The sequence below is a fragment of the Dysidea avara genome, chromosome 6, assembly GCF_963678975.1.
Source record: "Dysidea avara chromosome 6, odDysAvar1.4, whole genome shotgun sequence".
Taxonomy (NCBI): domain Eukaryota; kingdom Metazoa; phylum Porifera; class Demospongiae; order Dictyoceratida; family Dysideidae; genus Dysidea; species Dysidea avara.
In genome coordinates, this window is record NC_089277.1 from 31483730 (window position 1) to 31509853 (window position 26124).

The 26124-nt window shown below is 38.1% G+C and overlaps 2 long non-coding RNA genes across 13 annotated transcripts; one reads left to right on the forward strand and one right to left on the reverse strand.

Annotated features, from left to right (window-relative positions):
• The first annotated feature begins 1658 nt into the window (after positions 1-1658).
• On the forward strand, positions 1659-14135 carry LOC136257958 (uncharacterized). Of its 2 annotated transcripts, XR_010702461.1 has the most exons (4): positions 1659-1895; positions 3631-3781; positions 4190-4540; positions 13840-14127. It is a non-coding gene; the product is annotated as an uncharacterized lncRNA (long non-coding RNA). The 2 variants fall into 2 exon arrangements; XR_010702460.1 differs by having other exon boundaries at positions 3631-4540; positions 13840-14135.
• Positions 4412-25823, reverse strand: LOC136257935 (uncharacterized). 11 transcript variants are annotated; one of them, XR_010702324.1, is made up of 15 exons: positions 25698-25823; positions 25445-25507; positions 25112-25218; positions 23543-23600; positions 19287-19454; positions 17189-17341; positions 16611-17130; positions 13587-13766; positions 13332-13443; positions 12719-12787; positions 12489-12581; positions 10892-10949; positions 7357-7607; positions 4933-5734; positions 4412-4553 (listed from the first exon to the last, which is right to left on the reverse strand). It is a non-coding gene; the product is annotated as an uncharacterized lncRNA (long non-coding RNA). The 11 variants fall into 11 exon arrangements; XR_010702322.1 differs by having other exon boundaries at positions 16611-17341; XR_010702323.1 differs by having other exon boundaries at positions 16604-17341.
• Positions 25824-26124: the final 301 nt, after the last annotated feature.

A 26124-nucleotide genomic window follows, 5' to 3' on the forward strand; every position in this document is an offset into this window, starting at 1 on the left:
TCTAGCCCCCACCTTCCACCGCCACTGGTATATATGAGGTGAAACCAAGTGTTGTGTTTGCCTCAAGACACTCACTGAGTGCTGTACGTTTCCTACACACAAGTCTTAATGTGTTGTAAAACACTTTCATGGACAAATATTTAATGGATACAAAATGAACACTCCAAATTAAGATGACCAGAAAGCACTTTAAACCAGTTAAAGCACCGCCACAATTGTGTTATGTATCAGTGTGGGATCAGAGTGAAGTAGCCTAGAAGTATTAGACACATGTGCACCAGTCTAGTAGTGTGGATACTGCTTATTGACAGTTCAAACGATATGAAGTAGGTACTGGTTGTTCAGTTAGCAATATTATTTTCTTTCTTGTTTGTTTGTAGGCAAAAAACTTTAGTGGCCAGTGCAGTCATCACATGATTGAACACTATAGTTAAATGCCTTGTGCTTTAATTCAAGATTCTTCCTAGTTGGATATTAAGACACATGCAGCGTTGACATAAAGTAAGTTATATTAGTCAGCAGTGTAGGCAAAGTATGTAGTGATGTATAACACATTTTTAAAATGTCCATACATGTGTATGTGTGTTGCATGACTGTCCACTCTGGCATATGGCAAAAGTCTAGCTACATCACTAGGTAGTGAGTATGTATAGAGAAGGTAAAATTAGTCCAAAATTTACTGTACTGTGTTTTTTTGGTTGAGTCAGAAACTCCACCATTCCATAGAATGATGTAATTTAATTATTTTAGTTCAGATTCTTATCAGATTCTTATCAGATTTATGGTGCTGGTTTTCTTGAACATTTAACTTAATCATTAACCTGAGGTGGACTGCATGCCCTCCTTGAAGTTAATAGACATTTAATTTAACTTCACATAGCCAATAGCAACACATGTGACATAGGCAAGTTGATCTGCAACTACAGTTAAGGTCTTGACTGGGTAAAAATCCACCTTGACTTTAAATGTTTCAGTGTTTGACTGCTTTATTCCTTATTTTCCAATGTGTACTGGCACTTGTACCATAACAAGTGTGGGCTTGCAAAAATAGGGCATGTGTAGCATAAAATTTTCCTACATTTTCAAACTTCCATTACTCAAAACGTTTAATTATATCATGCTATGCTCATGTACTCTTCTGCCGGCCCTTATTAAATGTTTAAATGGCTATTTGATACAAGTTACAGAATGCAAATATTCTATATACTAAGATATGACTGGTTGTGTGGCAGGATGTAGTTTGTGCCCACCCTATAGTATTTTCACAGGTCCGGTCAAATACCAGCTAATTTCTTGGTGTGTCTTCCCAACAGCTATGAAGAAACATCATTACAATCATAGCAACTTGTTATCTGCTGGAACTTTGAAAGATCTTATTGGAGATTCTTACTTCTTGTGAGTTGCAATATAATTCCTGCAAACTCACATATAGTTTTTGATTGTGGGTTTTGAATTTATCCGGCCCACAAGTAATGTATGTAGAATGATTTCATTGCCTTGCATGACCATTGACCTACCTAAGTACAGTCATAAGCTATAGTGACAACTCCTTACATTTGACATATGTGGAAACGTATGATCAATAGAATGATTCTGGAGGTCTTTTACCAGTGAATATATTGAGCTACACATATTTTTGTACACGCAGGCTACAAGTGGCCTTGCACAAATACTGTACAAACATTTACTATATTAGAGTTACTTAAAAATCTAACCTCTCTTTTCGCCATGTTGTATGAAGCATAAGCAGCGGAAGGAGAGTTGCTTTTAGCTACGCGCCACGTCCCGCGATGAATTTCACGTGATTTACCGAAAGGGTAGGCGATGCATCTCGAGATGGATGTGATGATGGAGGTTCCTGGGGAGGTTCTATGATATTACTTGTGCGGCGCCAGGTTAGTTACGCAAGATAGCTACATGTTCACTTGATTTAAATTACAGTTGTACCGGTAAATTTATGTATATTCGTGTATATTTTTTGCATAGCTGGCTGTTTTCAACTCTTTGTACTTATTAAATCAATGGCGGATCTAGAAATTTCAAAGGGGTTCAGGCTTAGGCGAGGGCTTAGGCGACGAGGGTAGATCTCAGCCTGCCAGCCTAGGAGACAGAAAAACCTTTAAACTTGGTCTTTACATCCACACTATCTGCACATTATTATAGGCAGACACAACAAATTGCAACAGCCCCCATGCCCATACAATAGGCAAGTAGGCCACCTTTACCATGCAATTATACACATGCCCATCTTCATATGGCAAGTGGTAGTCACTTCCATACCGCCAGTTGATACACTTGCAACCGGAATCACTGAGAATTTTGATTGCCGAAATTATTTTTGTCTTGATCACTTGATTTCACCTATAAAAGAGCCTTGATTCTTGATAGTCTACTGCAAAATACTAGTAAATTCTCGTGTATGGTAAAAGTTAGCTTTCAGAGGTGCTTTATCATCCCTTTTGCGGACATCTTGATTGGTTGATTTGCTTTTTTAGCCATTTCTTGGTTGGTTATTCACACTTCGTAAAAGTATGATCAAGATGCTCTAATAGAGCAGTCACTTACTCTAATACATCAGTCAGGAAACACTAATGTAGCTACTGTAATAAAAGTCATTTCTCGAGTATAACCTTGAGTTGAAAGCATAATAAACTTGATTCTTAGCACTGCTCAAAAACATAAATTATTTTGAGAATAATAGGCCTGGGCCTAGAGGCAACAATGGCTAGAGTTTACAGTTCACAGGTAGACATGGTTATCGCTTAGACAACTTAGTGGTTGTGATGTATATTGGTTGGTTAGCAGTTAGATGGCTTATAATATTAAATATTTTGGTATACACTTCAATTCCAAGCAAGCAACACCAATCCATCACAGCCATCCACATCATTATTATTGTGGGGCTCACCCCAATTAGCTATTACCACTGTACAAGAAGTTGTGTGTTATGGACATTTGTGCATAACTTTTCAATATTGAAATGCCACAAATGTTCAAAGTGCATACCATTACCATCACTTTGTTTACAATCTAGTATTGGTATTGGAATCTAGTATTGGTATTGGGCCAATACTACTGTTTTCATAAGAATTGGAATTGGGAATTATATTATACTACTACAAAGATTATCAAGTGTGAGTATAAAACAAATTCCTTTTATTTTACTGGTGCAGCAATAGACACTTGTAAGCATCATGCATAATGCTAATAATAGTAGGCAAAATTACTCTTCTGTGCAAATTTCCACAAAATGAGAAAAGGATTAATATACTCCAAAACCACTTCTTCTCGTATATAGACAAATCTTTGACAACTGTCTTGCACTTCAGTGTATACAAGGTTTAAGAGTTTACCACTCACAAGTGGAAGCAAATAATGAGGACTATACTGTTTATATGCATTGCATTAATCACCTCTATACTTAGGATGGTGCATTCTAAGGCTATCTGTTGTGTTAAAAGTTTGCCAGACACAGCTGGCCAGCAGTTGATATGTATGTATGTGGTAGGATTTAAAATGTGATATCAAACATGATGGCCTCATTGGCCCTGCAATTTTGCATTATTTTTAGTTCAATTTGGCCGTTGTATGTAATTAATTATATTTCACTTGCATGTGTTATGTTTGCAGACCTGTTTGCCATAACAGACTTTGCACTGTTGGTGGTATGGAGAAATGGGGACTAATCATGTACAGAAGACAGCTCTTCTATATGATCCTCCTGTGCTGACAAGTAGCTTAGTAGGTTGGTATGGTAATAGTGCTTGAGTTAGCTCATCAGGTAAACTACTATACTGTACTGTGTCATATTGTAAATCAAGAAAAAATTGTCATCAAAATTTCCATTGCTAGCTGTATCAACGAAAATTAAAACGACAAATTATTAGTTAATATGAAAAATTTGCACATACAAATAATTGACAAATTAGCTACTATCCACTGTTTATGCCACTCATCCTTTACATGTATTGCCAGAAACGACAGTGGATGCATGCACTACAATAAATATGAGTTGATAATAAATTACAGGACATTAACTTTATTCTATCAAACTTTTTTTTGTCACATATGAAAGTGACAAAAATATTTTGCAACAGAATTTTACTACGAAAAAATTTTCTATGCTGAAAATTTTCCAGATTTATGGTATAGATCTATCTGTGTGCCATACTTGATTTTGCTGTTGCAGCTATCGATAAGTGGGGACTGATTGTCTACCAAGAGTATAACATACCATAACTACAGATGGTAGAGAAGAGAATGAGAAGCTATCAGTTATATGAACACACAGTGACATGGAAACAAACTTTGTTTTTCTAAATGGGCTGATTTGTTCCATCAGCATAAGCTTCATGTATGTATAGCTGCTACATGTACTAGTAACAGTTAAGGACCCACAGAATAATTTTCCATAATAATAAGTCACTGATTATTAATTGTCACAACATGTTTGACTATTAGTAAACCACAAAATGAGCAGCCATAGTAAACCACATCCTTCACAAACCACCACAAAGAAACTTCTGTGATAACTGAAGTAGTAAGTGACATACCTGTGTAATTATACATGTGTAGATTCATGATAATACAAGCACCTCTAAATATAATTATAGTACTGTATAGCCTAATTATTTTGAGGGGCAAAATTTTTGAGGTTGTGCAATGTTGGTAATTTTTGCAATGTTGGTAATTTTCTCCCATGTATGGAGGTTTAAATATTTCAAGGATAAAAATTGTTTGTAAACCCCCCAAAAAAAATTCCCCTTGAAATATTTAGGCTATACGGTACACAGAAGTGTGGGGCAAGTCACGTTGGGTGGCTGTAAGTTACAAAGTGTTTTATAACTTTGTGTGCAAAGCACACTAGCACAATATTAGGGAGTCTGGGCCTCACAGGAAATTTTTGATATTTAAATATAATAATTGCTTTACTTTGGCAACTGGGTATTGGAAAAGTAAGGGGGGCACTGCCCCTCCCACTTTAAAAGTGGGGGAACTGCTCCACCCCCATTTCTCTGCTCGTTCCCATAGCTACGACCTGCACAAGTAAAGCAGCTCCTTAAGATCTTGAAATGGAAGTAGTCAGAAATTCCTGTAATATATAGACAGATTTTCATCTACACAGTACACCTGTAGTTGTTTTCTGAGGGAAATTTTTTTTCGCATCTTTTACACGTAGGCCCTAATTCACAATAAAGTATTTTCACCTTAAAAACTTAGTAGCTAAATTAAAATGGTATTGTTTAAGAATTACTCCCAAAGTTTCCCTGGGAACTGTGGATGGTCGAAATTCATTACCCTCTTAATAAAATCATCACCATAAGCCATAAAGGGTTGCCAATTACAACAACAGTAGATCCAAACTTGTAAAACGGTAACAAACAACAGTAGATCCAGATGGAAAGTTCTACTCTAACACATACAAGCTCTAATTTATGTATTAAGCAAGCCACGTAATTAATAATCATTACAAGATCACAATAATTACATTACACATTAATTATATACAGTCAGTCATTACATCCACTAAACCACATTATATCATACACAAAATGTCTACACACAATCACATACAGTACATAGTACGTGAGTCTCAGTGTGAGCTCGAGGGTGTGAACTCAACAGTGTCTGATGTTCTAGAAACTTGTAACTATCATCTATCATTAAGGCTGTTGCTGAAACCTTGATGATAACATTGATCCTTGATAATGTTGAGGACTGGATCAAGACTGACCTGTAATATTAACAGTCAGTTAAACATGATGTACATATCTACACACTACTATGGTTGATGTACATATATATATGGTCCATATCATCAAGAGTTCATAGTATAAAAAGAGAGGAGAGTGTCCTACTGCAGTATAGCCTGTATAAATGTGAACCTCAAAGTAATACAGTAAAACCTTGATTACTTTAGGATATCATGTCAACACATAAAGTGTTAAGGAGCATTGACAATGTCATCAGTGGACTGCTTATTGAAGTCATAACTACAACAGTCAGCGAAACTTAATGCTGAGTACATCCCTGACCAACTAGCACATTGAAAGTGACTATAGGTATTGCATCATAACTTTGAGATTTACGTTTGTACAGGCTATAGACCGTATTCCAAATGATGTCACATGAATTTTCTATTTGGGGGATTCTTATATTTTCGAGTATTATCACCAATGGCGATCGAGATTTCAAAGATTGATATAGAGGCTAACAAACTAGATATCGAGGCAAAATTACCAGGTTTGGTTATTACAGGAAAGAAACAATAGTTTTTCTTCTAGACTTTGAAAACCAGCTGAAAATTTCTAACCCGGCATTAGAGAATAGATTTTACACCCTTATAACTGTACCTGTTAGTTTTAGGTCTTCCAGGATTGAATAGCGATCTGAATCTTATTAAGCCCCATTGGAACTCTCACTCGAAAATGTTAGAATACCCCAAATAGCCGTAGCCATTTTATTTTGTGACGTCATTTAGAATACAGTCTATACTGCAGTAGGACACTCTCCTCTCATTTTATATTACGAACACTAGATATCATAATACCAAGGGTTTATAAACTCTTACTAATAATGGAACCTATAGGACACATGGTCCCATTTACGTAGCCATAGTTTCTAATAATTAACTGTTTTGTATGGCTTCACCATGAAATTCACAGGGCCTAAAACAACCAAGTTGTCACCATAAAGCACCTTGTACCAACAGAAATCTATTAAGCATTTTGTTCTCTACTGTTTACAACAAACAGGGACTCTCTTGTAGTGCAAGTTACAAATTTAGCCCTTCAGAGTGAGCTCTTTCTTCGTGCTTGGCCCTGTGGGACTGAATTTGCTGTTAGACACTATTCACCTGATTATCTACCATAGTGTGGAGCTACCTTTTCTATCAGGTATTTAGTTTACGCATTAATTCTACCCATGTCACACAAAAATTTGAAACAGTTTTTTTTCTTCTCTTTTTAATTCACCACTGCCAGGTGGAAGCAAGTATTAAAAACTGGCTTCCGCACAATTGTACTACTGCTTGTCCATCCGAAATTCGACAGTCGTATCTTGAAAAAATGAACGACTAGTCATTTTGTATCAAGACTTGTAATAATAGAGCTTGGTAATCTCATTAAATACTGAGATGATCTGTATTTATGCAACATGATTATATTCATTTGCAAATGACAGGAACTGGTGGTCAACCACAGTAATGATTATATTTAAGCCAGGCCACATATCAAGACAATATAGTACCCAGTTATTTTGGATTATGCTTATAGCAGCTGGCCAGACATAAAGAGATTCATAATATTTGTATACAATGTATATACAAATAGGAACCCTTATATGGTCATATTTTACCTTCTTATGTTGATGGTGATCTCCCTCTGACTTTTTAAATAGTTCTCTTTCATGTTGCTGTTTATCTAATAGTTTGTATTGTTCAACAAGTTGTGTCTGTTCCCTCTTAACTTCTTAACATTGCCTCTCCAGTTCAGGTGGTTGTTGCTCCCAGAGTCTTTCATCTGATCTTAATTACTATGTACTGCAAAGTTGAAGTTGTCCCTGGAATAGATCATTATTTGATTCCAACTTCTTCTTAGGTTTTGTAACTGGAAAAGTACACTCAAATAATTTTATATTTCCCTACATTCATCACAGATGTACTGCACATAGGCATAGGAAGTGGTGGGTTGGGGGGAGCATGTCCCCCAATAATTTGATTAGCTATTTAAAGGCTTCAGATCAACGATTGTGACAAGCACCTCTAAAATTAATTTCTTAGTGGTTGTGACTTACACAAGTAAGAATACACTGCTGGAATGTTTCAAACATGATTTTACTGCTAAAAATACACTGAAATTCAATCTCAGAGAGCTGGAGCTGATTTTCAAAATGTTTCCTGGAGGGACATGCTCCATATTCCAAGTTTAGCATGCCCAGCTTGTATTTTGTCTTTACCATTGTCTGGCCTCCCAACCATGAGGTGCTTGCTACACCTATGCTGCACCTATGCTGCACTATATCATACACAATGTACAAGTGTGTGTAGTGTGTAGTGCGTGTGTGTGCATCCATGTGTACGCGTTGTCACTGTTGTGATAGTGTGTGTGCTAACATGCACGTGCAGATGTATCTTGTATAATTTAGTGTAAATGTGTGTTTCCAGGAGCTTACAAGTGCCTTCGAGTGTTGTATTTGTGCCTCCGGCACTTATAAGCTCCTGGTGTTACATTGCTAATGAAGACGCAATGATAGGTAGAAACAAGACCATTACCTGGCCATTTAATGCCAACACTACACTAGGACAGGTACAAACTGACAAACAGCCGTGTGAAACTAGAGCATTAGTGAACAACAACTACTAGGAATCATACCAGCAAGGTAGTAATGGTGTAGGCAGAATATATTATGAAGGCATGAAACACTGGTGTGTGAGTGAGTGTGAAAGCATAGGAATCATATAATATAATATAATGAAGTGACAAACACACAAGGACACACAAACGCATGCATGTAAGCACATGCCACACACACACAACACACACATGCCACACACACACATAACACACACACATAACACACACACACAACACACACATGCCACACATAACACACACACACAACACACACATAACACACACACACAACACACACATAACACACACACACAACACACACATAACACACACACACATAACACACACACACAACACACACATGCCACACACACACAACACACACATGCCACACACATAACACACACACACACAACACACACATGCCACACACACACAATGCACACATGCCACACACACACATAACACACACACACACACACACTAAAACCAGCCACGTGATATCACTAACTATACCAGTGCTGCGAAATATACCGAGTTTTTAGTTAAACCATGGTATCTGTTTTCGTACCATCTAATTTCTAAACACTGCAATACCGTGGAATAAACAAAACATTCTTTAAAGCTTCACTATTTGTATGAAAAGTGTTCATATAACAATAATATCATACTGCAATCAGTTTGCAAACACAAGCATGTCTTGAGTATATAAAAAATGTTTAGAAACTGTACTGTACTTTTATATCTGGATCTAGCAGTAGAGCAGGGGTTAATCTAGGGGGGCACAGGCCCCCCTGGTTAGCTATTGCCCTTCCTAGGTTTATACCTAAAGCCTTGAGAAATGGAAAGGTTTAATTGATCCCAAAGTTGTATAATCCAATGGTCAATATTCAATGGCATCACAGTAAAATTTCACCAAAATTGTTACACCTAAATATTCAAAATTTTCCTGGGGGAGCATGTATCCAGACCCCCCTAGAATCCAAAGCGACTTACTTTGCCCCCTCTAGGTTAATAATCTGGGTTGAGTCCTGGTAGAGGTATAATGGTATATACCGGTTATACCACAATATTAGTATATGTAATAGGACGGATGGCTGTGGTATTCGGGATTAATAGTGCGAGCATTGTAAACAGGAAGGAGTAAAATAGTGCGAGGCGAAGCCGAGCACTATTTCCTTCCTGTTTACAATGCAAGAATTATTAATCTCGAATACCACAGCCATCTGTCCTATTGCAAATTAATCTGACAACCATAGCAACTGTTACTAGGCAACAGAAATTCAAAAATAACCACTGCAAAAGACCAATCACACTTAGCAACCGTTGCCTGGCAACCGTTGCTATGGTCTCAAAACGAGTTTTCGGTTACCTAGCAACCGTTGCTAAGCAACCATATTGTGTTATACCTTGGGGCATCTATCACTATGGTAACAATAGTTGTCAAGTCGGACATTTACTTCTAATAGAAACACACCACACTGCTTTGGTGGGGTAAAACAGCATCCGAATGTTATGAGACCGAACGAAGCTTCGAAGCTTCGAACTATTTGTCTCAACCCTAGTGTATGTGTCCTAGTGTATGTGTGTGTGTGTGCATGCGTTAATTGCATGCATGTGTAGTAGGTGTAGTGTGTATGTGAGTGTGTGTATATTGTGTGTGAGTGCGTGCACGTTTACATGCTTGTGAGCGTATGTGTGTGTGAGGAGTGCACACGCGTGCATGCGAGCATGTGTGTGTATGTGTCTTTGGTTGGCAGAAAATACAAACCCTGCTATTTTACTGTTTGATAGATTCATTTTGGACAGTACCTTATAAAGAATGACGATGGTTGTTGATAATTTTATTGCTTCATTATTGCCATATTTAGTAGTGTTATTCCAGTAAAGTACATCAACAATTAGACTATGGCACACATAGTATGCTTTGAAGTTTAGTCATTAATGAGGTATTTAAAATCCAATAGATACCCACAGGTAGGTGTCTAAACTGGTTAGATACACCCGTGACAATATCACATCATGTGCTGTGCTGGATTTCAGTCACAACAGCCATCAGATATCATTACTAGAGTGTAAAGACAACATTGCTTGATCATAAAGATGATCATATTCATCTAATTTCTGTTGCCTAGTAACAGTTGCTATGGTTGTCGGATTAATTTGCAATAGGACAGATGGCTGTGGTATTCGGGATTAATAGTTCTCGCATTGTAAACAGGAAGGAAATAGTGCTCGGCTTCCACTCATTGTGGAAGCTACCATTTACATATTTTTTGATGTAATTGTAGCTTAAACAATGGTTATACTGGAGCTATAGCAAAGTGTAGGAATTTGTGCTACAGTGTACACCCTAAGAACCATCAATTGTGGTCGTTAATAGTTGACATGACATTTGCAACAAAGCTTCGAAGCTTCGGTAACATTTTGAAAAGAAGCTTCGGAGGATGTATTTGTACATTCGTTCCAAACCTAACATACACGCAACAAGCGTAAAGTGTACACATTTTATGCAACACAAACACACAAATACTCACCAATAAGTAATATCCTCATTTCTTCTCTACTCTTGTACTTATGGTACATGGTGCCATCCTAGAGTAAGACATGTTGTCATGACAACAGTGACATCATAGGCTAGTGACACCACTATGGACATAAAAAGTATCGTAGTGAATCACCTAGTCAGTTGTGGTTCTGATGGTCAGTATTATTTTATTTTAAAGTTACAAGGGTAAAACTGGGACACTGATAATACTAAACTATGTAGGCTACAGTACTTGATGAGATGATCAACAAAATGGTATTTCAGTGAGGGTTATTCTGCCAATCTCAACATACCATTTGATACTGGTGGGAAATATATTCTATCACAAATAGGGATACAATCCCAAGTGTCCATTGCATCATTCATTACAGGTGGATAATCCTGGGATAATCCTGGGATAATCCTAGCAGGGATAGACGCAACCTGCCATTACAGTATTTGGAAGAAAGAAAAAAAAGAAGGAATTCAATCTATCCAGGTTACTAGGCAACTGGTATTCAAGTAGCATAATATCAACTTCTGTGAGGAAGTATTGTACAGTGGAACCTCCCTTATCCAGAGCTCTGGCTTGTAGTCTATCAAGCTTGGGTTAGATGAAAGTAGTCTGGCGTAGCTGACCCCCGCGCATAGCACGAGGGTCTGGTGACAGCCGCATTCAGTACCTGTGCCAGCCTTACGAAAACTGGTACGTCCAATCAGATCGCTTAGTGACCAATTAACATTCTATGATGTTATTCCCGATTCATGGCGAGCTTCTTATGTCTTTTCCACAACCAGCACAAATGTAAGGGTTTGCTAAGGAAATAGACGTCACATCAAGTGCAAGTACAGTAGCTGTCACGCTCTGTTACCGGAAATTGTCCACATTTTTCGTTCGTATTTTCAAATTTAATTGCATTCCACCTGCACAGGTACTGAATGTGGCTGTCACCAAACCTTCGCGCTACACGCGCGGGTCGGCTACGCCAGACTAGCACAAGGAGGAAGCCTAAAGGTTGCTGTTTAGTGTTTACCTACTAAGTGGCTTGTTTATTCTACTAATGATAACTACCATTTGGTTGCTAGGTGATAATACATTTTTATAACCCAGGGGAATGACCATGAATGGTCTATAGTGACTTCTTCTCTACCCACTAAACTGTAAAGTGCAAACTGATAGCAGTAACAACATTGCTGCCATTAAAACAGTTACTTCAGCATATTAGCCTGCATTTCTTAGTTACAGACATTTCTGAGATACGGACAGTAGTATGTACCAGACTGCCCGGATAAGAGAAGTTCCACTGTATGCATAATTGACCACTTGTTACTTACATAGCTAGGAATGTCAGGTTTGTGAAACACAACATGACATACAATTCAGTGACTTCACATTATGTTGGTAACAAATTGTCCATCTTCAGTTAAAATAAAGTTAAACATCCTAATTTGGTTCCTCCAATATAAATAGCTACACTTATCAGATCAGTTATCGTTGATATTGAAAACACTGAGGTGTTGGGTTGAACTTTTCTTGACATGTGACCAATCCACATGCAAACACTACAACATGTGTGTACACAGAAGATACTCTAATTAATACTCACCACTAAGATATTCTGATAAAACACAATTCTTTACTCTCCACCCTGTAAGTGTTTGAGGTATAATATTCCAGGCAGGTGTTATACTGAAATTACCTACAAGGAGAATTGTAACATTAGAAGCAGTAAAATACCAGACTGGAATTGGCACTGTCAAAAAATCTAACACTGCAATAAAATTATGTCATAGACTGCCAAACTAAACTTCTACACACAAACACAGAACAGCTTACCAAGGTACACATCTCCATCAAATGTTACCCTATATCATCAGGTCCCTGACTTGACCTCATCTAAGTACCCTGTGTGTTAGATAACAGTGTGGATAATAACATGTCACCACTCATGAGATATGGAATAACATTATTATATAAATAAGGATTGGATGTCCACCAGTATATCAGCAGGTGTAGATGACCTCCCTTATTTCAATACTTTTTAGCTTTTATCGATGTATGCCTATTGCATAGCTCCTTCAGTGTGTTAAGTTTGATAAATGGTTATCATTCAATAATCGGTAGTCTACACTAAAAGGCTGAACTTTGAAAACCCATTACTTGAACAGTACAAAAAGACTATACAACTGAGACATCAATAAAGCTAGACAACTGAAATTCTAATAGCATAATATTTATTATTTGTAACATTTACAGGAGGTATGCATAATTGAGCACTTCCTTCTTATAGCTAGGAATGTCATTTAGGAAGATCTGTGAGACACATACAGTATGACATGTAATTCACATGTTACAATATTTGATATTGATAATGAGGTGTTGAACTTTTCCTGACATTGACTAAACCTCAACATTTATGTGCAAAGGAAATAATCTAATGAACACTCACCAGTAAGATCTTTCTATTGTTCTGATGTTCTCTTCATAAACAATTAAGAAACCAGTGAAGTTCTACCTGGAACCAGTGACGTTCTGTCTGGCTGGTGTTATACTGAAAACAGCTACAAGGAGAATTGTAACATATGTAAGAAAGTGGTAAAATGTAGGACTGGAGATTACCGACACAGTCAAAAATTTATTGCACTTTATGTCATAAAAGTAAAACTACACCTCTTAATATACACACTAACACAGAACAGCTTACCAAGTTACAACTCCATCAAATGTTATGTAGTTCCCCACATCATCAAATTTTTTACTTAATGGTCTGGAGACATCAACTTTATAATAACACAAAATCGTTGGAAAAGACCATGGAGATGTTGGCTTGGCCGGAGTATCATAGAATATCTCTGTAGATTCCTCCAGGTCCTTGTTATTGCCACTAGTGTAATGGTATAAAATAAAAAGGTTACTCAGTTTAAAGTGATAATTGTAATGTGTGTTTATATTGGTAGACAAAAAAGAAGATGGAACTGCTATGGCTGGCAAAAAGGCACATCTCAGACTGAAGCTACATCAAACTCAAGCCTGCAGCCTTATAGGAGGTAGGACATAACGTCACGATGATTGCGTGACGTACCCATACTGTACATTTTCCCAGAGCTTAACTCTAGTAAGCCATGAAGTTTAGCACTGTGTTTATTTTGGAAATTGTACTTCACTAGTGTAGAAATCACTTTATACAGGTGTATACTAAGCCCCGAATAAGTCCTAATGATATTACGGTGAATTTTGCAATAGTGCATTATTTAGAATAAATTCTGATCATAATTTCAGGTACATGTGTTTCTTCACTGTATTCTTAGTCACTAGTAGTAAATGCAATCGACTTTGGCATCTACAGTAGCTAGTACATTAGTTTTTAATCATGATTAGAATTCAATTCAATTATGCAAAACTATACGCGTTGCGACATCATGTCAGAAACCAAGCTGCCAGCAGGCCCAGGGCAAAGAGTTAAAGTGGGGCCCCAGGGACAAGGAGGGTTCTACTCTGAATCACAACTTCAGCCTAGCTGTAAGTCGAAGACAAAAGGTCATTACATGCTGACAATGACAATCACTACCCCTCACCAACCATATCTCCTTATTTATAAGCTTGCTACACTGCTCCTCTGAAATTGTGACTGCTCTATTAGAGTATATCAATCTTTTAAAGTTATTCAGGGGCCCTTGATGGGGGCCCAGGGCAAAATGCCCCATTTTCCCTCCCCACCTATCCTGTGGGCAGCCCTGGCTGCCAGTTATGTAGGTAGTAAAAATTTCAATTAAAAATATACAACCAGCATTACATTTCAATAAAGATACTGATAATTGCCACCATATAATTTCATGTTTACTTGTACATAGTTACCCCCACACCATACTATACCCACACACACCCAGAAGGTTGGCTATTAAGAATGATTGACCATAGCATACATACATACAAATCCTTTACAACAACTAACTACTACTTAATCAGATCTTGCATTACAGAAAAAAACTGCATGAGTAATGAAGTGGGGGCTAGCAAAATAAAAATAAGCTCAACAAAAAAATTTTGAGCACCCAGCCCAAGGAAACTCGAGGAAAAACCTGCCGGCCTTTTTTTTTTGACTGTACAGGAAAAAAACAAACAAAAAGCTCCACTCTTGTGCATGTATATCTTAAAGTCAAAAGTTCTCCGTCTGTCCGCTCCGGTTATCTGATGTGAGTTAAGAAATTCACAGGGGAGGGTGGGTGGGTCAAACCTGTTTCAAGACACGTGGCCTAGAGTGAATTATAACACACCACAACACACTTTTTATACTAGGCGTCACGTGCAGACATGACGCAACACTATCAGTAATAACGTGGGAGCTTATTTTCTGTCTAATCCATTGCATTCAAATGCCAGAAAATACACCTGTGTTTGCTACTTGTGTGTTATGTTTTAGTAGATGTTGTGATTGTTGGACTAGGATACTATGTAGTGACTGTTCTATTAGAGTACCTCTATCTTTTTCATGCAAATCTGTTTTACAAACAATGCCTGTACCTGTTATGTGCTAGAGTTACATTCAACACTATTGCCAGCCTGTTATGTAGTCTCACATGGCCAGACCCTACTCTCTATGCAGAATTTATTGATCAGATACTATAAGCAACTGATAAGCACAACACAGAGACTAGGATCTGACCACACTGTTAAGCCCAGACTATGGATGACTTTGATGATGATAAGTGGCTACTAATAAGTGTAGGAGTAGCTTAATTCATAACTGATAATATATCATATAGCAGGATATTTTCGAAAGGTTAAGTTTCCGAAAAATTCAAAAATACTTGCTATAGTACATCCTGGCTATGAAGTGACAATCAAAGAAAGTTTAGCTAGGTATATATAAATGATTTTTGCAAGTGTACGCATGCATAGTTTCTACTAATATCAGTTAGCTATAGGCCTAATGTATTACAGTTAGGCACTGGGCCACACACAAGTAGCTAGCCATATAGCTATAGCTACCACATGCGTGCATATGAGCGAGCACGAGTGACACCACGAGTCTTGAAGCCTATAAGAGCTCGAGAAACCAGAAATTACTAGGAAATACTATAATTATCAGCAAACATCTATATGGGCTGAAAAACGCCATGTACTTAGCTATGGCTCAATCCAAAGCTCGATCCGCAGGCCACTGAGGCGAAGTCCACCAAACAACATGGTTCAACCTACGAAGGAAGACCCAAGGGTAGCTAGACGAAATTTTATCAAAGCCAGTTTATCTAGCTATACTGAACAATCAAAGCAGTAAATTCTAGCTATGTGTGTGATCAACACAACCACTGTTAGCTTCCTCCGTGAATTAATTATCTAGAGTGTGGCAGGATAAAGAGGCATTGTTTTGAAAATATTTTTTCGAATTTCCAATCAAGCACTCTTTTTCGAAAATTTAACCTTTTGAAAATTTCCCGCTATACGGTAACAAATATCACTTCCACTTCAATAATGACCAGATAGTTAGTGGAACACTACAACCCTATATTTTCCAAACCATGTACACAGAACCTTCCTTGTGCATTAAGTCTAAGTAATTTACATAGATAACTTCTTGTACTGACTTAGCAACTGCCTGAAACAAGCCCATTACATACACCTCCTCTAAATAGTATACCATATACAGGGTGTAACATGAACTATTAATTTAATGTATGGGACAATGTTTGTGTGGCCAGGTTTGACATATCTCTATCTCACCAGGTACCTTGTGAATTCATCTTGATGGCTTAATCCTTTACTATATTGCATTAAGTGAATGTTATCAAATCCCCAGGTCCACAGTTTTGTCTCGAAATACACTGCTACATAGCCCAGACATGACACCAATACAGTAATTTTTGTTGTGCTATAACTAAGGACCTAGATGGTCATGATTTAGTGCTGACAATTGACCAATCTTGACCACCTTAGCCTGTAGTGTGAATTACGTTGTAAATACACCTGTACCATGTAAAAAATGGGAGTTTAGATCATTGTGTTGATATTTCTCTCATAAAATCCTTGAAGTAGTAATGACCAGTAACCCACACAAGGCTGTGCCGTGTCTCACAGGTGAAGTGTGAGCACTCAAAGTCCCATCTGGACCTTCACCAACCATGCGAGACATGGACAGTTGGCATTTGCTTTCTACCCATTGATGTTGTAGCTATGTGGGCTACTTCTCCAGTTGACTCCAGGCCACCAGGTTGCCATCTAGTCCCCATTTATGTAAACAGCTGAGTATACTGGAGCAATGTGAGCTTCTTGCTCAAGGAAACAACAAATGCCAACACACACACACACCTCAACTATTAGTAGAGCCTCTCTGTCCATAACAACATCTCGGTGTGACTCTAACCTGCTGCACTGGCTGTATAGTGATGACATCATAGTAATAGATACATTGTATCTTCTTTGGCTATATTGTACACATCTTTTAGCATCATTGTGAAGAATCTGTATAATGACATGTACAGCATTTACAACAATGAAATATTAATGTTAGTATAACAGGCACACAAGATAAAGATACATGTAAGCACATATGTACAGAAACACACAGATTGTAGCATAACAAGGTTGACATCATTTAGTGATTGAACAAAAATTGCAAGTGTTATGTGGTAAGAATAAATTACTGTCACCATTATAATTATCATTTATTTCGAGGTAAAAGCATGTATTGTAGCTAGGGTACTCATACATTGTAGAGGTACACCGATATGGAAGTTTTCCATTATACCGCTAACCGATATATTGGCTGCAAAACTTACAGATCCCGATACCGATATTGATATCTGAAGGTTTTCAGCATGGACATTACAATAAACGTTTTTTTTAAATGTGGCAAAAAGCTTAATAATTATATAATTATCCCGTTGGCCCCTGAGAAAATCCTAAAAAGCATTTCCAGGTTGCTATATTGTTAGTTTTAACCATGTATTGTCTATATCGCTCACCTTTGCTACAAGTTTCTTAGATAGAATCGATCTGGCGAACCTTTTCAAAGATGGTCACCCTCGTCCAGTGACCTGAGCTTTGCCAGCAGCCTTGGAACTTTCTGCCATGCAAAACCATCTATAAGTTCGCAGCAGATGGGACTACAAAAACTAGCTGCCATCTTGCTGGCCATGATGTGGCAAATCCGTTAAACCATATTTCAAGTCCGTGCACTAAAGTTTACAGAATATATGGGCATCAATGTTTCAAAGAATTGCGCACATCAATCCTCTCAATATCAACGGCTATTACTGCCTTCCCCTGGTGGGACCAAAATATTATGCCTTTGTCCTTTAATCAGCTAGAGAGCTGTGAAGCAAAGTTTCAGTGTGGCATCTAGTCATAAGGTGAGCATGCAACCAAAACTATGTACAATTAACCATATTTCCTTTGAAATGTGGTCTGTCCACTTAGATGTCAAGCTATTTCTTCCCAGCCACTAAACCCCACTACACACGAGGCTGGAATTAATATACTAGACCACAGTTCAGGGCTACTATGTAGCAGGTTTTTATTGTGGACAAATTTACATGCACCAATGAAACCATGCAACACCTAATCTGCAACATTCAATCTCATGAAGTGACAAATTTGTATCACACAGAGTTCTCCACACAGTGGTTGGAAGTGGTCAAGAGAGACCAGTACCTCTAAAATCTGACCAGTACCTTCATAAATCCGACTAGTACAACTCTTACAAATATCACTGAAGTACATGCAATATACTCTAATGTAACACAAAGCATATCAGTTAACTTTAGGCCACAACTCAGGAATTCCTGGGCAGAATCCTGGACATTAAATTTCCAGTGCAAATTTATTGTTCACTGAAATAAGTGTTCACGTACTAGATGGAAAGTAATGAAATTTAGTTAGAAATAGATGTGTTTCCCTGTATCCATGATGAATTTATGTAGGCACTTGAAGTTGGCTGGGAACAGGGAAGCTCTTTTCGCTGCTCAGTGAAACACCTGTTGTGTAGGGGAATGAAGCTAATATATAATAATAAACAAGCTGTTGTGTACATAAACAAGAAAGTTGGCAAATGTTCCAACACAACGATGGTCTTACAAGTGCTAAAAACCTTACTACAAACCAACTATGTCCTCACAATAAAATCCTGCTATATGCTACCTTAGATAGATGTGGCTTTCTTAGAATCTACCTTTGGCTTGTTTCTCTTAAGTAATAATGTTCTCACAAATTAAACAATGCATAGGATTTTCACATCATTGTCTATGGCACCACACAGATTTTTTGAAGCTCATTTTTTCTGCACAACATGTTTACACATTGTCAACCTTAATTGAAGGTCATACATAGACACATACTACACATGTCACATCCTGTACTACACATGTCACATCCTGTACTACATACACTATACAATATACACACTTACCATCAGTGGACACTTCAAAAGCAATGCTATATGACTAAGATGATTTGTTTATTTCTTGTTGGATCTGTAGTTCAGCTTGTTGACCAAGATGATGTAACTTGTCTGCAGCAGCTGTCCTCTCCAGCCCACATCATAGTATCTGGCCTTGTAATGTCTTCTTGATCATTGCTATTAATAAACATTAAGTTATATACTACCAAAATACTAACACATGTACAAATATTCACACAGTGGATCCCAGGTAATTGATATACACTAATACTCCAGTAATGTATGAGGAGAATATAATCATACAATGGTGTGTGACATATAACATCTTGTAGGGAGAATATGTCATGGAGGCATGAGCTATCAGTGTCTGAGTCACTGTGACAGTACCTCTCTTATTTGAACAATCTGGTATATACTGCTATTGTTGAATGAGTGTAATGACGTGCTTGACTGCATGCAGTTGCAGGGAAAACCTGGAAGCCTACGATCATGCTCATGCCTCACGCCATTGTTACGGCAATTCAAACAATGATACAAAACTCAGTACATATCCCAGAGATGTCCACAACTAAGAATTACACACAAATTTAAATACATGTTGTTATTGCTATCAGTTAGTGCTAAACAATTTAGAGGAATTCACTTCAGAGTATTCATGGTCACTCTCCTGGGTTGATTATCACCTAGCAACCAAGTCAAACTGGTAGTTACTAGTAGTATAAACAAATCGCTTAATAATAACTGGTAAACAACAACCTTTAGGCTCCCTCCTTGTGTTTCATCTCACCCAAACTTCATTATTGTCAATAGACTCAAGCCACTTAATTAATTTGGGCTGAAAATAGAGGACCAGATATGAGATGTTCCACTGTAAAGACATCATCATACTTGCTGATGAAAACAATCGTTCTGATGGAACAGAAGTTGCTGGTGGACACAAGTAATGCTGTGCTAACTTTGACAGTACAGGAAGCCGTTTATTGTTTTGGCCCCACCATGTGTAAGGGTTTCCGGTCTTATAATTCAGATAAGAATTTCTCTACTTCTGTTGTGGTAGCAGGAATGTCACCAGTGGAGTCAGTAATTATTTCTGAGATTACATCAAGTAAGACTACACTTTTAAGTGGACACATTCTCTTTGGTTGGCTAGGACCAGGCTCATCACTTTCTCTTGTGGGATCACTAAATCTGCTCATTTCCTCAACAGAATCTCCTTGGCTGTAGCCTTGATGATATTACCCGAAAAAAAATTATCTTTGAACCTGGGATCCTATAAAGTAGCCAAGGCCAATTCTTTTCTTTCTTCAATCCCTGCAAACCGAGACTTTAGAGATTTCAGTAATTCCCCCTTCATTGTACGGATGCCACTGTCATTTTCATTCTTCTCAAGTGCTTTGGTCAGTATCCTTATGTATGGAATGACAATGGATATTGGAGCCAATTCAGCTGATATAGAACATGTAATTTCTTCTATGGGGCTCAAAATATTGACACATTTCTTCATCAATTCCAGCTGATAGGGTGTAAGCTGCTGGATAGTGCCACTTTCTGCACAGTAGGCTGCCAGCAACATTTTTTGTTCCAAGACAGATTGAAACATATATAAAGTGGAATTCCATCTAGTAGTGATATCTAATTTGAGCTTATGTTGAGGTATACTTCAACTTTCCTATATTCTTTTTAGATTGCGGTTGGCAACTGAAGAGCGATGAAAGTGTCCCACTATGTTTCAGCATATTGCAAGTATATCATTTATGGTCCTTTGTACAAACAGCCCATCTTTTATTACAAGTTGCAGAGAATGTGCAAAGCACCCAAAATGTGAAAAAGAGGCATCATTCATGGCTTTAACCATATTGCTTGCATTGTCACTTATAACTATATGCACTTTATCACGAGGTATCTCCCAGTTTTGAAGCATCCACTCCATTTGTGCTGCAATGTGCTCACCAGTATGAGATTCTTCCACACACTGTCTGTGCATGCAGGACTGCAGAAACCTTAACAAATGTATCATCAACCCAGTGTGCAGTTAAACTTAGTAAAGAAATTATACTAACGCTACTGCTCCATACATCTGTGGTGAAACTTATGTACTTGGCTGTACCAATCAGCTTACACACTTCTTTCATGCCAGTAGAAATCTTAGGTACAATTGTATCTGTAAAATACTTACGGCTTGGACATTTGTAGTGAGGTTCCAAAGTTTGTATGACTCTTTTGAAACCAACATCTTCAACCATCAGTAACGGCTGGCAATCTACTGCTAACTTCTCACCAATTCTCTTGTGCACACGCTGAGATCTGGTGTCATTTATGTCCCAAGGCTTCGATAGTTCTTGCACTTCCTGTAGGGAGAGTTGGTGCTCGATTTTTCTTTTACTTGTTTCTTTCCGAGGTGGAGTTTCTTTGGCAGCTTTACCTTCACTATTTTGTGTATTTACGTCCGGGTGTTTAGTGAGATGGCTCACTAAGTTTGTAGTTGTATACAACTTTGTACTGCTCCCTCCCTTTGAAACCTTCGCCTGGAAAGTATTACAAACTGCATATTTTGTGTCTTCATCCACCACAAAAAACTCCCAAATGACGGAGCGTTTCTTCACCATTTTCTTTTGTTTGTTTCAAGAACAATCGAAATAACACGCATGCACAAATATCACGTGATTATATCATATCGGCCAACTTTAAAACTTTGATCCGATCCGATTCCGATATACAAAAAATCTTACCAATATATGGTTAAACCGATACCCGACCAGATTATCGATACAACACTAAAACACAGAGAGAGCACATGTGAAGGCTTTGGTTGCTGTATACACACCCACAGAAACACTGAGACACTTGTGCATTACTGAGGTGATAAGAGTCAGTACAGGTAACTCCTTCAGGGTAGAGACCATTATCCCACATATTCTACACTATATACAATCAGCCACATGACATGTGGACATCACTAACTACACTTCATCACATAGCAGGTCATATTTCAGTACCCAATGGAATATCTGTAACTTGTAATGCATAGCCAATTGGTAGGCTAATTGGGGCGAGCCTGAGCGAGCCCCACACTAGGGAGTCAGCGGTGTAATGGACACGTTTACAATAAATTACGATATAAAGCGGATACCTTACACGTGCTTCCAGACCATTCTCCATATACGGTGTGCGTAGTCCATACAAGTGCGTGTAGTCGACTTAACGCATAGATTACTGCTTAGCCATATATGGCATGTGTAATGGTTCATTTCACGGAGGAGTTAATGGCATAGATTACTGCTTAGCCATATTTGGTATGTGTAATGGTTAGATTATTTATTTGGTATGTGTAATGGTTCATTTCACGGAAGTTAATGGCGTAGACTACTGCTTAGCCATATTTGGTATGTGTAATGGTTCATATCACGAGAGTTATTGGTGTAGATTACTGTTATGCCATGTGAGTGAGCCACGTGTAACTATTGAATGGATACGGAGGAATGTCTTCGACATAGGAGGGAGCAGTACAGGCTCAGAAAGGATGCAGAAACTCCTGAAGAGGCAGAAAGGAGAAGGCATAGAAACCGTGAATTTATGCGGCGTCGAAGAGCCGCAATGACGTGAAAAATGGTAGTTAAGTAGAATACTCTCAGATCAAAGACTTGACCTTTATATCAACAACTATCATACCATCAATGAAAGCTTTGCAGATGTGTCATAGTGATTTTGCACGGGCTATATTGATTCTTAGACACTCTCCTCCATAAAATATTATGAACTCTGCAATTCCAGAATTCCTTACATTGTTTCTGCCATCAATGCTTCAAATATATACACTCAGGCTCGCCCCACGATGCTGTTAGCATTTGTCTAGTAAGAGCATAGCAACGTATAGTGTAATGGTATGAGAACAAATGGTCTTAGCTCAGAGGAGACGGTCCTAATGAACAGGGTCTCTTATGAGACTAACATGTACACAAGTAATCTGATTGGCTAATTTCTGTACATGACTGGAATAACACTACTAAATATGGCAACAATGAAGCCATAATACCATCAATAACCACATCCTGTGTCATTCCTTATAAGGTAATGTCCTATACAAAACAGTAAAATTTAGGTTTGCATTTTCTGCCAAAAGTACATGCCACCAAAGACTAACTATCCTTCACACTACACATAGACATACACAAACACGTACGCATGCACAATGCAAATACACAACACACACAGCGTACACATGTATGCAATACAAACACAACACAAACAGACATTTAGATACTCACCAAATAGTGATATCCTTATTTCTTCTCTATTGTTGTACTTCTGGTATATCACACCATCCTAAAGAAAGACATGTTGTCATGACAACACTGACATCATAGAGTCCTAACTATTATGTATGAATGCTAACAAGTCTAACATCTGGGCCAAGCACCAACTCGTGATTGTGTGCACCAAATAGTGATTGTGTGCACCAAATAACAGTGAACAGTAACAAGTGATGCGTACCACTTGTTTGTTAAGCAGTTCAACATATTTGATGATAAAGTTGAAGCTACTGACAGCACTGAAGCAGTGTAGCCAGTCAATAAATGTGATCAGTACAAGTTTCTACTGGAATTTTCCAAAGTGTCAATACAGTGAACTCTACCAAAGTACACATACAGCTACCTTGTAGAAAATACTCTATAGTATAAAGACTATGCACGAACATACGCACGCACGCACACACACACACACACACACACACACACACACACACACACACACACACACACACACACACACACACACACACACACACACACACACACACACACACACACACACACACACACACACACACACACACACACACACACACACACACACACACACACACACACGTTTCAACCAAACATTATATAATTGCATGTCTTATGGATCATTAATTTTATCTTGAATGTTCAAACTACTTCATTTTCAGTGATCAGGCCATTGGTAAGTGCTCATATAGTCTATTTCTGGTTGTAAAACAACCAACAGGATTAGTTTAGTTAGTTAAGGGTTTTTCCTATACATAACAGTTGGGTTGTTTGAGAGGAACTTTCATAAATAAATTAACATTCTTTTCATAACTCTACTGTACACCAGCATGTTACATAATTCAATCGAATTCCAATAATAACTAAGATTTATTCTAAACAATGCTCTATTGTTACAGTGCAGTTCACTGCAGTATTGTCAGCTAAATAGAGCTCAACATATCTGACAATACAACATGGTTTACTAAAACCAAAACACTGTGGAAAAATGTATAACATGTACACGTCACACAATTACCATAATGTCATGTCCTACTGTACTCCCCCTTGGTACACTAGTATTATACTAGATGCCTGAACAATCGTAACTCAACATTGAGGATATAGAATGCTGTACCATGCCTCACAGGTGAAGACACACACACACACACACACACGCACACGAGGCAAAGCAAATCCTTTGACTACTGTGTCTACCCAGTGAACCAGCAGTGGGACACAAGTGAGCACAGGAAAATTCCCCTGGGGCTCAACCATCAGGAGGCTATACCATGTCTCAGGTGAGGAGAGATCCCACCTGAACCTTCACCCACTGAGTGAGATGTGAACAGATGGCTGGCATTTGTATCCCTGGAAACCCATGTTACAGCTACACATGTACACTAGTGCACACATGTGCACACACACACACACACACACACACACACACACACACACACACACACACACACACACACACACACACACACACACACACACACACACACACACACACACACACACACACACACACACACACACACACACACACACACACACACACACAACCTTGACTATTAGTAGAAGCTTCTCCAGCTATAACATCTTGCAAGTACATCAGCTACTGGCCTAGCTAATGTCTGCTGCATTATTGGTCTGACTTCTCATGAAAATATCTATAAAGTATTAAACATACATACTAAGCAAAGACATTTAATTCACAAGATACAGACAAACGTAGGCACACATGTACAGTTACACACAGATTGTACATAACAACTTGTGAACATAAGAGCCAAATAAATTTGACAGCATTAAACAAATAAGCAACTACTTGATCCTCCAGCAACATTGCTAGAAACTATGGATAGACAAACAACTTCTTATGTTACTGAGACTTACTATGTCAATGAGAGTAATCCACTAGTTGACGAACGGCTTTGCACTCATGCAGCGTGGTAGGTACTATATGGAATATATCAAGAAAATGTCACAACACTGCTAACAATGAAATCTCGTGAGTTATCACTAGCTCGTGCGAGTTATAAACATTACCAGACCCTTAAAAATATCGCGAAGATTGATCAGCACCAATACGCAAAACAAACACCAGCAATATAGCGACATATAGCTACAAGCACACAAGTGATCTTACCTGATACGAAGCACATATTCCACAAGAAAATGCAACGCGACAGGCCACAGTTCGCTTTGGATCCGAGTTTGAATCAATCAGAAGATTGATGCGCACGTACCAGCACGTGCCAGCACGTGACACCATTGGAGCTGACTTAAACCATATGCTTGAACCAATGAACAACCTTTGGAAGTTCTGTTGCTAGCTTTATGAAAATGCAGTGATTAATAATAATCATGAAACTCATGCAATGAAAATAGGTATGGCAAGGCTATTTTGAAAATTATAGCCGGTTAGTCTATCAAAAAAAAAAAAAAAATCATTACTTTTTCATTGGTTTTGATTGATAGCTAATTTTCAAACGAATTTTCAGTTATCATAATCAGCGGCGGAGCAAGTAGTTGATATGAGGGGGGACTGGGCTGACCCAGACTTATTTCTATAC